The sequence below is a fragment of the Rhinopithecus bieti genome, unplaced genomic scaffold, assembly GCF_001698545.2.
Source record: "Rhinopithecus bieti isolate Rb0 unplaced genomic scaffold, ASM169854v2 scaffold_16234, whole genome shotgun sequence".
NCBI lineage: Eukaryota > Metazoa > Chordata > Mammalia > Primates > Cercopithecidae > Rhinopithecus > Rhinopithecus bieti.
The window spans coordinates 136,020-141,424 of NW_016808946.1; the positions used below are offsets into that span (position 1 = coordinate 136,020).

The 5,405-nt window shown below is 47.9% G+C and overlaps 1 protein-coding gene across 5 annotated transcripts in view; it reads left to right on the plus strand.

Annotated features, from left to right (window-relative positions):
* Positions 1-5,405, plus strand: part of PIK3CD (phosphatidylinositol-4,5-bisphosphate 3-kinase catalytic subunit delta) — a 74,446-nt gene that overhangs the window by 13,155 nt on the left and 55,886 nt on the right. Inside the window, exon 2 of one of the 5 annotated variants that reach the window (XM_017887963.1) lies at positions 362-524. The exons of the other annotated variants lie outside the window; for them this stretch is intronic. The gene's annotated coding sequence lies outside the window, so the exon portion shown is untranslated. The remainder of the gene's footprint in view (positions 1-361; positions 525-5,405) is intronic. 5 annotated transcript variants of the gene reach the window in all.

The following is a 5,405-nucleotide window of genomic DNA, read 5'->3' on the forward strand; positions in this document are numbered from 1 at the left end:
GAGGTGGCGGGCGCCTGTAGTCCCAGCTACTCGGGAGGCTGAGGCAGGAGAATGGCGTAAACCCGGGAGGCGGAGCTTGCAGTGAGCTGAGATCCGGCTACTGCACTCCAGCCTGGGCGACAGAGCGAGACTCCGTCTCAAAAAAAAGAAATATCCATTTAATAGGTCAGGTTTCCATTGCCCTCCTGTCTAAATGTATGGCCAGGCTGTTGACCACCGCCCACAAGGGGAGGGTGAACTGGCACCCAAAGCCCTGCACAGATACAGGAGGTTTTACACTGTTCAGTTCTCCCATCACTGCTGGGAAAACAACATGCATTTCGGCCCTTAGAGCTGATTTGTTTTTACCATCTTTGATCAGATTGGCATCTTTCCAAACGAGGCATCGTTCACCTTGGAACTGTAGCCACCAACCCAGCAGCTCCTGTTTGGTCAGGTGAGAGCTGTTTGTTGGCTGCTACAGAATCCGGCTGCTCATCAGAGTTCCAGAGTCAGTCCTAGGGGAAAAGAGGCTCCCTGCTCATGTGAGTATCCCCTGCTTGCCTTCCCCAGGTAATGCCATCCTGTATAAATGATTTCTGTCATATTAGGGAACTCTTGTGGACACTGTCATCCCTGTTAGTGTTTCCTTGACATCACCCAAGATGTCCTGGGTATTTCAGTCTTCAAGATTATTTTCTGTCCTTCTAGCTGGGTGTGGTGGCTCACACCTGTAATCCTAGCACATTGGGAGGCCAAGATGGGAAGATCGCTAGAGCCCAGGAGTTCGAGACCAGCCTGGGCAACATAAGGGAGACCCTGTCCTACAAAAAATAAAAGCAATTAGCTGGGTGTGGTGGTGTGCGCCTGTGATCCCGGCTACTTGGGAAGCTGAGGCAGGAGGGTTGCCTGAGCCCTGGAGGTCAAGGCTTCAGTGAGCCGTGATTGCGCTACTGCATTTCAGCCTGGGTAACAGAGCGAGAGCCTGTCAAAAAAAAAAAAAAAAAACCTGAAAAAAATAATTTCCTGTTCCTCAGTCATATCAGTCATAGGGGTAGCTTTGGTTAATACCCCATGGCAAGGTAGTAAATGCCCCTCAAGTGGAAATGCACTTGTCCAAAGTCCCAGTAGTCACCTCGTCTCTGGGAGGCACTCGCAATCTCTTGCTGTAGCTCCAGTTTACATTCTGCACAGGGCTGTCGAACGGAATTCACTCATGCCAGCACATGCCAGCACTGCAGCTTCTATTCTACGCTGTGTGGGCTCGGTTTGGACACTGACGTGTCCAATTAATACTGCTTGAGGAGGGGATTTACGTGCTTTCTGTTTTCCAATAGTAGGCAGGGGAAATATTCCCCAGTCAGATACCATATCCATTCTCATAAAATATTTAGGTAAAGGAGATACAACTTCTTTCTGTTTAAACATTTCAGCTTTCATCATCCTATCAGCCCTTTCATTCTTATTTTTTTTCCTCAAGACGGAGTCTTGCTTTGTCACCCAGGCTGGAGTACAGTGGTGCGATCTGCGCTCACTGCAACCTCCTCCTCCTGGGTTCAAGCTATTCTTCTGCCTCAGCCTTTCAAGTAGCTTGAGACTACAGCTGCCCGCCACCATGCCCAGCTAATTTTTGTCTTTTTTTTTGAGACAAGAGTTTTGATCTGTCACCCAGTCTGGAGTGCAATGGCACAATCTCGGCTCACCGCAACTTCCTCCTGGCTTCAAGCGATTCTCCTGCCTCAGCCTCCAGAGTAGCTGGGATTACAGGTGCCTGCCATCACGCCCAGCTAATTTTTTGTATTTTTGGTAGAGACAGTGTTTCACCATGTTGGCCAGGCTCGTCTCGAACTGCTGACCTTAGGTGATCCATCCGCCTCAGTCTCCCAAAGTGCTAGGATTACAGGCATGAGCCACTGCGCCCGGTCTTTTCTTTCTTTCTTTCTTTTTTTTTTTTTTTTTTGAGGCAGTCTCAGTCTGTCACCCAGGCTGGAGTATTGTGGTGTGATCTTGGCTCACTGCAACCTCTGCCTCCTGGGTTCAAGTGATTCTCCTACCTCAACCTCCCGTAGCTGGGACTACAGGCACACGCCGTCATGCCCGGCCAATTTTTTGTATTTTAGTAGAGACGGGGTTTCACCATGTTGCCTGGGCTGGTCTCGAACTCCTGAGCTCAGGCAGTCTGCCCGCCTCGGCCTCCCAAAGTGCTAGGATTATAGGTGTGAGCCACTGCGCCCGGCCTAATTTTTTATATTTAGTAGAGAGGGAGTTTCACCATGTTTTCCAAGCTGGTCTCGAACTCCTGAGCTCAGGCACTCTGCCTGCCTCTGCCTCCCAAAGTGCTAGGATTATAGGCAGGAGCCACTGCGCCCAGCCAAAAATTGTTTTTAAGAATTAGCTGGGCACAGTGTCATGCACCTGTAATCCCAGCTCCTTGGGAGGCTGAGGCGAGAGGATCGCTTGAGCCCAGGAATTCAAGTTGCTAGGGGCTATGATCACACCACCGAACTCCAGCCTTGGTGAGCAATTTATTCCAGTGACATATAATAGTTTCATAACATCCTTGCCAGCATTCATTGAATAACATTGAAAGAATTTTTTTGTGTGTGTTTTGTTTCTGAGACAGTCTCACTCTTTCGCCCAGGCTGGAGTGCAGTGGTGCGATCTTGGCTCACTGCAAGCTCTGCCTCCCGGGTTCACGCCATTCTCCTGCCTCAGCCTCCCAAGTAGCTGGGATTACAGGCACCTGCCACCACACCTGGCTAATTTTTTGTAGTTTTAGTAGAGACGGGGTTTCACTGTGTTAGCCAGGATGGTCTCGATCTCCTGACCTTGTGATCCGCCCACCTCAGCCTCCGAAAGTGCTAGGATTACAGGCGTGAGCCACCGCACCCGGCCGAAAGACTGTTTTGCTAATAGGCTCAGAAGGTAATTATTTAAAACATATCTTCCTTTTCTTTTTCTTTTATTTATTTATTTATTTTTTTTTTTGAGATAGGGTTTCACTCTGTCCCCCACACTGGAGTGTCCTGGTGCAATCACAGCTTATTGCAGCCTGACCTCCTGGGCTCAAGTGATCCTCCCACCTTAGCCTCCCAAGTAGCTGGGACTACAGGTGCCGCCACCATGTCTGGCTAATTTTTTTTTTTTTTTTTTTTTTTTTGGTGAAGACAGGGTTTCACCATTTTGCCCAGGATGGTCTGGAACTCCTGGGCTCAAGTGATCTTCCCGCCTTGGCCTCCCAAAGTGCTGGGATTACAGGAGAGAGCCACCACGCCTGGTGTAAAACCTAGTTATTTTATTGCCAAAGAGTTTAAATAGCTTTCTTTCTCTTTACTGCTGGATGTATAGCATGAGGGTTGCACTTCCTTAGTCGTCCAGTGAACCAACTCCCTGGGAGCTGGATTCATCTTTAAATGATGCGTTTAAAGATGCATTCAGTAATGCAGTAGTTAAACCCATGAACGCTAGTGTTGGACAAATTCAGATTCAAACCATAGCTCTTCCACTTCCCAGCTGTGTGACTTTGAGGAGACTACTTAACCTCTCTGATCCTCTATTTCCCTGTCTGTAAAATGAACCTTAAAGGGACCTATTCCTAGGTTTGTCTGAAGGATTAAATAAGGTAAATTAGATGATGAACATCACCTGCCACATAGTTGATACTCTGTCAATATTAGCTGTTCTTCTTTTTTTTTTTTTGGTTTGGCAAATACTTTATTTTATTTTATTTCAGTAGTTTTTGGGGTATAGGTGGTTTTTAGTTATACAAGTAAGTTCTTTAGTGGTGATTTCTGAGATTTTGGTGCACCTGTCACCCAAGCAGTGTACACTGTACGCAGTGTATAGTCTTTTATCCCTTACCCCCTCCCATCCTTCCCCTTATTCTTATTATATATTAATGTAAATTAACAAGTCTCTATTCTCCCTCAAGATTCATTTTGTTTTAATCTATAGCAGATTGATTTTTCTGCCCTAGAGGTAGATGGTCCCAGAAGGGGAGCTGACAACCTCTTTCTCTCCAAATAGTCTGTGTTCTTGGCTGGCTGACTGGATCTGGGTGTGGGCCTCCCTGGGCAAGCCGGTGAACCTATCCCAGGTGGTCTTAGCTCCCTGAGCAGATGAGTAGGGGCTGACGGGGCTGTGTCTCCAGGACCCTGAGTCTGCTGTGGTCCTGCCGCCTTTGTAGCATGGAAATGGGGCTAAGGACTCACTAATGGTTTTGTTCAAGTCCAAAATTTGTCTTGGTGACTGGTCTGCTGCTCACATTCAGATGACCCTATGTGCTGTTTGGGAAACTGAGGCAGCTGGGTAGATTCCTCAGGTATTTCAGGAGACAGAATCTGGGGCTTTGACTCCAGCTTGGGTTGCTGCCCATAATGCCTGCTCTTGAAACCTTTCAATTATTCATATTTCTAATTAATTGTTTTTTGAGACAGGGTCTTGCTCTGTCACCCAGGCTGCAATGCAGTGGAGCAATCATAGCTCATTGCAGCCTTAACCTCCTGGGTTCAAGTGATCCACACACCTAGTAGTTGGGACAGTAGGCACATGCCACCACACCTGGGTAATTTTTGTAGCTTTTTGTAGAGATGGAGGTCTTTTGTTGCCCAGGCTTATTCTGAGTCAACATGAGTGACCATGGCCCAAGGAACAGTCTCAGGAGGTCCTGAGAAAGTGTGCCCAAGATGGTCAGGTTACAGTTTGGTTTTATGCATTTTGGGAAGACAGGAATTGTAGGTAAAATCATAAAATAGTACATGAAAAGTATACATTGGTTCAGGTCTCGAACTCCTGGGCTCAAGCGATCCTCCTGCCTCAGCCTCCCAAAGTACTGGGATTACGGGCATGAACCTGCGCCAGGCCTCTTACGCCCTTTAGAGTGGCCTTGGCTTTCGTTTTGAGTGGGCCTCAGGGAGCCTTAAGGGAGGAGAGGAAAGTCACGCAAACAGGGTGTGCTTGATGCCTGCATTTTCCTCTTTACTGCTGACCTGCTGTTGAGGAGGAAGTTAGTAACACCAGGATCTTGGTCTCAAATGAACTACTTCATGAGAATTTTCTTCTAGGAGGAAAAACAAAAACCCCAACTTTCTCCTTACACATCCTTCTAAAAAATTCCATTGAAAATGTTTCTCGCCAGGCGCGGAGGCTCACGCCTGTAATCCCAACACTTTGGGAGGCTGAGACGGGTGGATCACGAGGTCAGGAGATCGAGACCATCCTGGCTAAGCTGGTGAAACCCCATCTCTACTAAAAAATACAAAAAAACTAGCCGGGCGAGGTGGCGTGCACCTGTAGTCCCAGCTACTCGGGAGGCTGAGGCAGGAGAATGGCGTAAACCTGGGAGGCAGAGCTTTCAGTGAGCCGAGATCCGGCCACTGCACTCCAGCCTGGGCCACAAAGCGAGACTCCCTCTCAAAAAAAAAAAA